This window comes from Dipteris shenzhenensis, chromosome 25, assembly GCF_047967505.1.
Source record: "Dipteris shenzhenensis isolate YYH24624 ecotype China chromosome 25, Dip_SZ_1.0, whole genome shotgun sequence".
In the NCBI taxonomy this organism is placed as follows: domain Eukaryota; kingdom Viridiplantae; phylum Streptophyta; class Polypodiopsida; order Gleicheniales; family Dipteridaceae; genus Dipteris; species Dipteris shenzhenensis.
In genome coordinates, this window is record NC_141620.1 from 40,365,178 (window position 1) to 40,375,381 (window position 10,204).

Here is a 10,204-nt window from a genome sequence, read left to right on the forward strand (position 1 = left end):
TACCTGCAGCTTCTCCATCGACTCCAAAGCAACGACGACAACCTCTCCAACAACACACATAGTGCTAGCTCCTCCAACAACTATGAAGCTTGCAAAGGAGGCAAAGATATGAACAAGAAGGTTGCTCCTTCGGCTCCTACGACAGCCCACATCAAGGCGGCTCAACTAGCTCGCCATCGGCCTAAGGTTCCATCGGCTCCTACGTAGCACTCCAATAGCCGCTCCTCTAGCTCTAGCTAGCATTCGCGCCTCTCCAACCAGCTCACGTACGACAGCTCTGTAGCTCCTGCGCCATCCTCCAATGACCGGCTTCAGTGAAAGACATCACCGACGGACCTCTCCAACTACGAGCCACTAGCAACTCCAAGCGCCAATGAGCCTCCTCACGTCGACTTGCAACAACGAATAGCTCAAACGGCTCCTCCCGCCAGCCAACAACAAGAAGAAGCGCACGGTCGACCTCCTACTAACCTCCAACGAATTCGCGACCTCCAAAGCCTTCAGGCTCTCGGCACCCGACGGCCCTTCAACGCCTAGCACAGCGGCTCCCGTATGCATCAGCAGCTCACAGTGCCATCAACGTCTCATCGCAGAGCTCCATCGACGGAGAAGACATCGGAATCCTGAAGATTCTATCAGAATCCAGGTAGATTTTGGCTTCCCAAAAAGTGACACGTGGCCCGTGCACCACGTCATCTTATCTACCACGTGGCAGATAAGCGTCTCAATTTTTGACACGTGGTATGATTGCCACATCAACTCATCACTGCCACGTCACCCTGCCAGCTCAACTGCCACATCATCAGTGCCACGTCAGCATACGCATCATCTTGCCACGTCATCAGTGCCACATCATCAGGCCACGTCATCACTGCCATGTCACCTCTGCCACCTCAGCAGTGCCACATTAGTAGTTCCACCTCAGTAGTGCCACCTCAGCAGTGCCATCTCAGTAGTGCCACCTCAACAGTCCAGTCAGCACTGAACTTTGCAGGCACAGTCCCTTGTCAAGCACACTGTGCACACACTGTATGTGCACACAGTTGCCACCTCAACACAAAGCTTCACAGGCACACCTCTTGCTAGGCACAGTGCCACATCATCACTGCATGTGACTCACAGTGACACATCATCATTGAGCACCATTTGCACTCCTTTTGCCCCTCCACCTAGATCAAGTCGTATCTCTTGATCCAGGAAGAATTTGAGGGCGCTCCAAGAAGGAAAGTCACTCGTTTTTTCGTGCTCTATGCGCTCGTCACATCACGCGCATATTTCGGTGCAAGTTACACTCACATTTGAGCCTCGTCGACAAAACCACTTCCTTCATGCACATTTGCCTCTACATCGACGCATCTGACCCAGCACTTAAAAAGAACAAAAGAAAAGGAATTATTTGCTATTCTTTCATCGATCGATGGTTGGTTTAGATCTAGATCAGAGTAGACTAGATCGCCATAGAGGGGACGCTTTGAATTCCCCAAGTTGCCAATGTAAGCCATGCCCGAAATTCCCGACTAGTACCTACTCGAAGTCAGTCCATATGCTCACATATGGTTTCACATCATTACATTACATGAAACCTTACGTTCATTGGTTCAGTGAGCAGACTTCAGAGTTCAGAGGCATTGCAGATTGATTCAGTGGGCAGTTAGCATTTGATTTCACACACACATCCCACCATTGTAAAGTCTATTCGGCTATCTCATGACATCGTGCACATCATTTTCAGCCTTGTAAAGCCTCTTGGCTATTCCCGGCATCATTGTCACAAGCCTTGTAATACAGATCAGATTTTATATACTGCAGTTCTATCTTCACCGACGGTACAGAGATTACACTTGGCATCTTCAGTGTAGTTGCAGTTGATTCATATAGAGATCTTCACGACACTTTTTTGAGTACATTTCTTGCAACATGTCGACTAGCAACCTCAATCTGGAGGCATCTGCTAAGTTAGACAACTCCAATTATGGTACATGGAAATACCGAATGGAGACCATTCTTGTGCTTCAGGACAAATGGGAGTATGTCGATGGGTCTACACCTAGACCATTGGACAATCCAGCCACCAGTAGCTCTACTCCATCTGTTGTCACAGCACCAGCAACGGAATCTACAATGGGATCTACATCTACACAAACAGTCTCCGCACTAGTAGCAGATCCTGCCATTGCGTGAGCTCAAGCAGAATGGGATAAGAAAGACAAGTATGCCTATCACCTGATCAAGCAGAATGTGCAAGATGTCATGCTAGGACAACTCAACATAGTCAAGACATCAAAAGAAGCATGGGATATGTTCGCAGCTCTCTACAAGTCCAAGAACACATCTAGGATTCTCACCTTAAGAAACCAGATCAACCAGAGTTTCCGCAACAGCAGTGAAACCGGTCATGCTTATGTACTCCGCATGAAAGACTACAACAATCAACTTGCAGCAGCAGGAGAGACTATGAACCCCGCAGAAATGGTTCAAGTAATCCTGAATGGACTAGGAGAGGGATACGAGAATCTAGTCTAGAGTATTGCCATCAAACGGCAAATTTTAACACTGGGAGAACTTCAGTCAGTTCTACTTGGTGAAGAACTCAGGACTCAGGCCATTCAAGCACGTAAAGGTCATTCTCATGATCATGCATTCACAACTTCAGATAGAAGCAGAGGCAAAGGCAGAAACAGAGGTAGATCATACCAGAAAAGTGGTCATCAGCAACAAAATCAAAGTCAAAATCAGCATCAGCATCAGCAACATCCTCAGCAACATCAGAATCAGCAAAGAGGAAATCATTCCAATCGAGGAAGATTCCAAGGACGAGGGAATGTATCCACCAATGTGTCAAACATTCAGTGCAACTACTGTCAAAGTGTGGACACTATGAAAGAGATTGCCGCAAAAAGCAATATGACCAAGGCGGCCAATCCAGCAGTAATCGAGGGAATTCTCGAGGAAGAGGAAATCATCGTGGTGGACATTCTAGTCACAGTCATTTTGCAAATGAACATGGAAATATGTTTCTTGCAAGCGAGGAATTGCATCAGACTGACACTGTGTACTCAGTGTACTTAGACACTGATTTCAATCCCAAAGAGGATTTCAGTTATCAAGTCGATCAAGTGGAACAGGATCCTTGGTACATCGACAGTGGTGCATCATCTCATATGACAAATCATCAGGAATGGTTCATAGAGATGAAACCATTAGAAGGACAGAAAAATGTCATCTATATAGCAGACAATACACCGAATCCAGTTCAAGGGACAGGTTTTATCCCTATGAACAATTTCACTGGTACAAAAGGATTAGTCAAAGATGTGCTCTATGTTCCGAAGCTCAGCAAGAACCTTTTGTCAGTAGGTCAAATGACGGAACACAATTACAAAGTCATCTTTCAGAATGCTAGCTACAGTACCAGATAAGCATGCCATGTCAGCTCAAATGCAACAAATGCCACTATCTGCAAAATGGCACAAGAGATATGGTCATGTCAACTTCAAGTACTTGTTAGATCTCAGGAATTAGAATATGGCAATTGGGATTCCGAAGCTACAGTTTCTTGGAAAAGTTTGTGAAGCATGCTGCTTCGGCAAACAAAAGTGAACCAACTTTGTCAGAAGTACCTCTCGTGCACGAGGTATTCTTGATTTGATACATACAGATGTATGGGGTTATGCCCAGACCTGCAGCATCAATGGTTCACTTTACTACTTGACCTTCATCGACGACTACAGCAGATATTGTTGGGTCTATTTTCTGAAAGAGAAATCTGAAGTGTTTTCCAGATTTCAAGAATTCAAAGCCATGGTAGAAAACCAAACAGGCAGAAAGATCAAGGTCATGAGATTAGACAGAGGAGGTGAATACATGTCTTTAGCATTCATGAATTTTTTGCAGAAACCACGGCATACGAAGACAATTCACATGTGCAGATACTCCTCAGCAGAATGCAAGAGCTGAAAGGAAGAATGCAACTTTAGCAGACAGTGCTAGAGCAATGCTTAGTGAAAAGCATCTTCCGAATCAGTATTGGGCAAAAGCAATAGCTACAGCTAACTACTTGCTTAATCGGCTTCCTACCAAACCGATACAAGGTATGACTCCTTATGAAGCATTCACTGGACACAAGCCAGGCATTGGGCATCTCCGCATATTTGGTTGCATAGCATATGCCCACATACATGATGATCATTGCAGAAAATTGGATGCGAAGTCACGCAAATGCATCATGGTTGGCTACAGTGAAGAAAGCAAAGCATACAAACTGTATGATCCCATCAACCGCAAAGTCATTATCTCCAGAGATGTAATCTTTGATGAGGAATCAAAATGGAAAACCTCACCTACACAGGAGATAGAAGCATCGACTTCACAGTCATCTACAGAACAGGTTGATGAAGAAGAGTAAGAATTTCTAGCAACACCCCAAGCAGAGCCACAGCAGCTCAGACGGTCTACTAGGGAAAGCAGACCTCCATCCAGATTGACATATGCTTAGAAAGGCAAAGCAATTCAGGTGGAAACCACCAATTATGCTCTTATGACTACCATCATGGCTACAGAAGAGCCAATGTACTTCGAAGATGCAGTAGACAAGCCAGAATGGCAAACTGGTATGAATGAAGAAATGGAAGCTTTGTATAAAAATAACACACGGGAATTATGCGACCTTCCACCAGGAAAGAAGGCCATAGCAAATAAGTGGGTATACAAAGTGAAGTACAATCCAGATGGAAGTATTCAGAGATACAAAGCCAGATTAGTTGCAAAAGGATTTGCACAGTAATATGGTCAAGACTATGATGAGACTTATGCTCCAGTAGCAAAGATGGATTCCATACGGTTCTTGATATCATTAGCGACACTCAGCAAATGGAATGTGTATCAGCTTGATGTCAAGAATGCATTTCTCAATGGTTATCTAGATGAGGAAGTCTACATGCAACAACCAGTAGGTTATGTTGAACCAGGAAGTAGAATAAGGTTTGCCATCTCAAGAAAAGTCTCTACAGCTTAAAGCAAGCACCCAGAAGTTGGTATAGTAGAATTGACAAATATTTTGCTGATCTGAGATACATTAAATGCAATGCAGATCATACTCTCTACTACAAAGTTTAAGGGGAAGACATTACTATTGCACTTTTGTATGTAGATGATCTGATTGTGCCAGGAAGCAAGGATAGCTTCATCAGAAAACTAAAACAAGACTTATCTGCAGAGTTCGACATGAAAGATCTTGGACTTATGCACTATTGTCTTGGAATTGAGTTCTGGAGAGATTCAGATAGCACATTCATGATTCAGCTCAAGTATGTTGACAGTCTCCTGAAGAAGTTTCATATGGCAGATTGCAAGATTGCAGCCACTCCCATGGAATAGAGTTTGAAACTTACTAAAGATTAAGAAAAGCCTACAGTCAATGACAGATACTACAAGTAGCTCATTGGATCTCTTATATATCTGACAATCACACGGCCAGATATTTGTTATGCAGTAAGCTCACTAGCACAATTTATGGAAAATCCAAAACAGTCTCATTGGAATGTAGCCAAAAGAGTCTTGAGATACATTAGAGGTACAAGACAGTTTGGGATAGAATACAGAGGAAGTCATCCACGGTTGCATGGATACTGTGACAGTGACTATGCTGGAGATCATGAGACCAGGAGATCGACACAAGGATATGCATTTTTCCTTGGTCAAAGTGCTATATCATGGTTGTCAAACAAACAACCAACTGTTTCTTTGTCTTCGACTGAAGCAGAATATAGAGCACTCACTACAGGTGCATGTAAGGCTATATGGCTCAAAAGACTTTTGTTAGAAACAGATTATTTTGATGAGTCAAAGCCAACAACAATATACTGTGATAATCAATCGGCTCAAGCATTGGTCAAAAATCCAGTATATCACTCCAGGACAAAGCACATTGATGTCAGAAACCACTTCATCAGAGAAAGAGTGTTACTTGGTGACATCACACTGCAGCATTGTGATAGCAAAGAAATGTTGCAGACATCTTTACCAAACCACTCGGTAAAGAGCTATTCGAGAAACACCGATTAGCTCTTGGTTTGATGCAGAGGAAGGACATTCCCATTAAAGGGGTGTGATGGAATGTAATGCTCAGTCCTTCTTCGATTCCCCAGAATCATCATCTTGAGGGAAGGCCTACTTCATGATGTTGATCTTGAGGGAAGGTATTGAGAGTTCATGCTCAACATCATGTGATCATTTGTGCATAGCACCATCACGTGATCATATATGCATAGCACTAACCTTATAGAGTGCTATAAAGGAAAGGGTTAGATCCCCTAACCCTAACCCTAAAAGGGTTTGTATATATTCTATTTTTTCAACCAAATCTAGTGTACAGTTAGTCATTTGTGGTGTGCTCTCTAGCTGTGCCTTGTCTCCTCATCTCCACTCTTCTCCTCTTCCCTCTTCATATTTTGTCACACTTTGTGTTGATTCAAACTCCTTATTCGTTGTTATTGCCTCGTACACTTTGTTATTGCCGATATGCACTTTGTATGCTCAAAAGAGTAGCTTTTGAGATGAACACAAGAAAATCATTACAATGCAAAGAGGGCTATCAGATCTGATCTGAAGGCCCATATCGTGTTGTGTTGAACTCAAGTCATTTTTCTAGATTTGTGGTGTTACGCTCTTGTAAGCAGAATTCATGAGAAATGGAGAAAAAGCTGTAAATGAAGTTACATATTCAAGCATTTGTCTTGTGAACAGGGATTTTGTTTCATTATTTTTTTTGTGTTCTTGCTGTCCAAAGTTTTGGTTGAGAAAACTGGTGACAAAGCGGCATGGAGAAGTTGAGAAACACTAATTATCATCAATGGAAGTTTAGAATGCATAACTACTTGATGGTAAAGATTTTCGGGGGTATGCAGGTAGAGATATAGATCGACCGATGCTCCCGAAGGGGATCTTTCCACACTAGGATTGGGAAGAATGGAATGAAAAGGGTAAGAAATGAATGTATCCATTTTCTGCAAATGTAACAGATGGCATGATTGGCGATATACATGATTTGGAGATAGCAAAAGATGCATGGAAAACATCGAAAGAGTTGTACAATAGCAACACAAAGGCCAGGGAGATACAACTAAAGAATGAGCTCAATAATGTCAAGAAGAAATACATGTCTGTGAATGAGTATGTGCTGAAAATAAAATAGATTTCTAATACCTTGCGATCTATTGGAGCACAACAAGATGAAGATGACTTAGTGTCTATAGCCTTGAATGGATTAATTGACGATGAGAAATGGAAGCCATTTGCAACTTTTGCTTATGTACAAGAAATCTCCCTGACTTGACATCGCTCATGATTACTGAAGAGCTCGTTCAAGGTGGAGAAGCAGCAATGAGCGAGGACGTGCTAGTGCCTCTTCTAATTAGACTCTGGTAGGAGAAGGGGAGATCGCAAAGAGGCCGTGGTGTGGGTAGACCTAGTAGTGCCAATAGAATTACGAAAATCAACAATATTTTATTGAGAGGTTCGGAGGTCAAGTAAGAGGAAACTATAGAGGCAAGGGAGCAATGGCAAAACAAAAGAGAGTGGATATCAGAGTGGCTACTACAATTGTGAAAAATGAGTCCACATTAAAAAGTTTTTTTAGAAGCAACAAGAGATGCAAAGAATGGCAGATTGTAGCAATGCAATTATGCATCATCCAATCAGAAAAATCAAAAGAGGAAGAAATTTTTTTGTAATGCAATATGTGTGGAATGCCTCGCATATGGAGAGGGTTAAAGAGGTGTGGTATGTCGACTCAGGTGCCATCAAACCACATCAGTTGTCATGGAGAGTGGTTTACTAATTTGCAACATCTTGAGAGGCTTTTGAGCATGTGGGGAGAATTCATTTGAACATGAAACATGGGATAGTCTAGAGAAATAGCCATAGGTTTGCCCAAGTTTAGAGTTGAAGACATGGATAAGGTGTGTGAACCATGTCAGTTTGGGAAGCAGGCCAAGAAACCCTTTCTACAAGAAAGACTTATAAATTCAAAGCCACTAGATTTAATACATTCAGATGTATGGTGTCCCATAGGTATGCACTCATACGCACTCATTAAGTGGGAGTACGTTTTATGTAACCTTTATTGATGATTACTTTTGGTATACTTTATGAAGCAAAAATGTGATTTTTGGTCATTTCACAACGTTTAAAGCCACGGTTGAAAATGAATGTGGTAGGAAGATAAAATGCCTAACATCAGATGGTGGGGGTGAATACTTCTCACATGAGTTTGACAACTACTTGAAGGAGTGTGGCATAAGAAGGCAATTCACATGTGAGTACAACCCAAAACAGAATGGGGTTGCTGAAGGGAAGAATAGACATATTTCTAAGGTTGCAAAGAGCCATATTGACTTAGAGAAACATGCCTAATTGTTATTGGGGTGAGGCAATTCATACAGATATATTATGAACAGGACCCCCACTGTAGCAATACGTGATGTGATGCTAGAAGAGAAGTACATTATAAGGAAACTAGACGTGTCACACTTTAGAGTTTTTGGTTGTTTTGCATATGTGCATATATTAGATGAGACGAGAACAAAGCATGAGCCAAAGCCTGAAAAATGCAACTACGAAAAAGGGGTATCGTTGTTACAACCTTGTCACATGGAAGTTTGGAGTGAGCACGAATGCTATATGCAAAGAGATTGAATTTTTGATATGCACCACCTAATGGAGTTGCTGAAATGAAGGCTGAAAAGGATGTTGGTGGCACCAGTGCACAATAGATGAAGAGAATGAATGCACTTAATGTTGGAAAATGAATGGTCACTTCCCCACTTGTGGTCCCCCGAATGAGGTGTGCATCCTAGGGGGTGCACCAGACAAAAAAAAATCTTGGGGCTGCCACATGAGTAGCACATGGGCTGCCACAAGAAAAGCATGGGGCTGCCACATGAGCAGCACATGGGCTGCCATGTGGGCAGCAAGCCAAATAAAGAACCTGGCAGATGGGAGGCAGATAGAAGCCATCATGGAGGACAGCAGGGGCTTGGAAAGGCCACGTGGCTGTCTGTGATTGGCTGAGGTAGATCTACGTAGGAGAACCAGGTTGGATCAGAGGTGATGAGCTAGCAGGTGATGTTAGCAAGGTACAGTGTTGTATGGAGCAGTGCCACGTGTCAAAATTGGCCTACAACATGCTTTGAAAGTGGCACGATGAAGGCCTCATGAAGGCGAGACAACATCAGAGGTATCGGCTTGGATAGGCTGGTTGGGTGGGGTATAGCTAGCCAACCAGTCCTATTTATAGGCTAGGTACAAGCATGGGCAAAAAGCCCTAGTTATGAGAGCTCCGAAGGGGTGGTTTTGCAGCAGAAATCCTTTTCCTATTGCAGTTTATTATCATGGCCGATAGATACCAAATACCAAACTTTGGTGAGATAGGAAAGCTTGATGGGACCAACTACTTGTTGTGGAAGATGAAGGTCTGGAGCCACTTGGTGTTGAGAGAGTTGTGGGGTATTGCAATGGGGATGGATCTAATACCTCAAGCCACCGTGACTACTCTAGCCACATCAACCTTGGCAGTAGTGACAATGCTTGTAGACCATGTATTAGTGCGACCATGACATATCTGGGATGTGGAAGCCTTGGCTATCATTGTGGGTATGATGGTGGATGCGGTATTGCTACATATTCAAATGGCAGACGCTTCTTACGAGACTTGTATGACTTTTTGAGGGATATGTACGAGCTTGACTATGAGGCGAGAATCTTGGACCTCGAGATAGAGCTGTTCAGCATGAGTATGGATGAAGGGGAATCGGTACAAGAATACATCACTAAGATGAAGGTGGTGTGGGATCAACTGGCGGTAGTTGGTGAAAGCATGAGATAGACCAGGATGGCAACGTGGTTGTGTTGGGAATGCTCCCCTCGGAGCTATAGGTTTTTTGTGACTACGATGAGACTACAGGGCACAGGGCAACACCATGACTTCAAGGAGCTAGTTCCATTGCTATTGCAGTAGCAAAAAGCTTGGGAAAATAAGTACGATGGTATGAACAAGCATGACAACAGAAAATATTAGACTACAATGCCATTGCCTCACAAGGAGAGGCCCCGAGGTGTGGTCCCTTGTAGTAGGCTGAAGTGGAGGGGTCTGCATTACTAATCTTAGGAATTTTCCCTATACGTGTTTGAACAAGGTGAGCATATC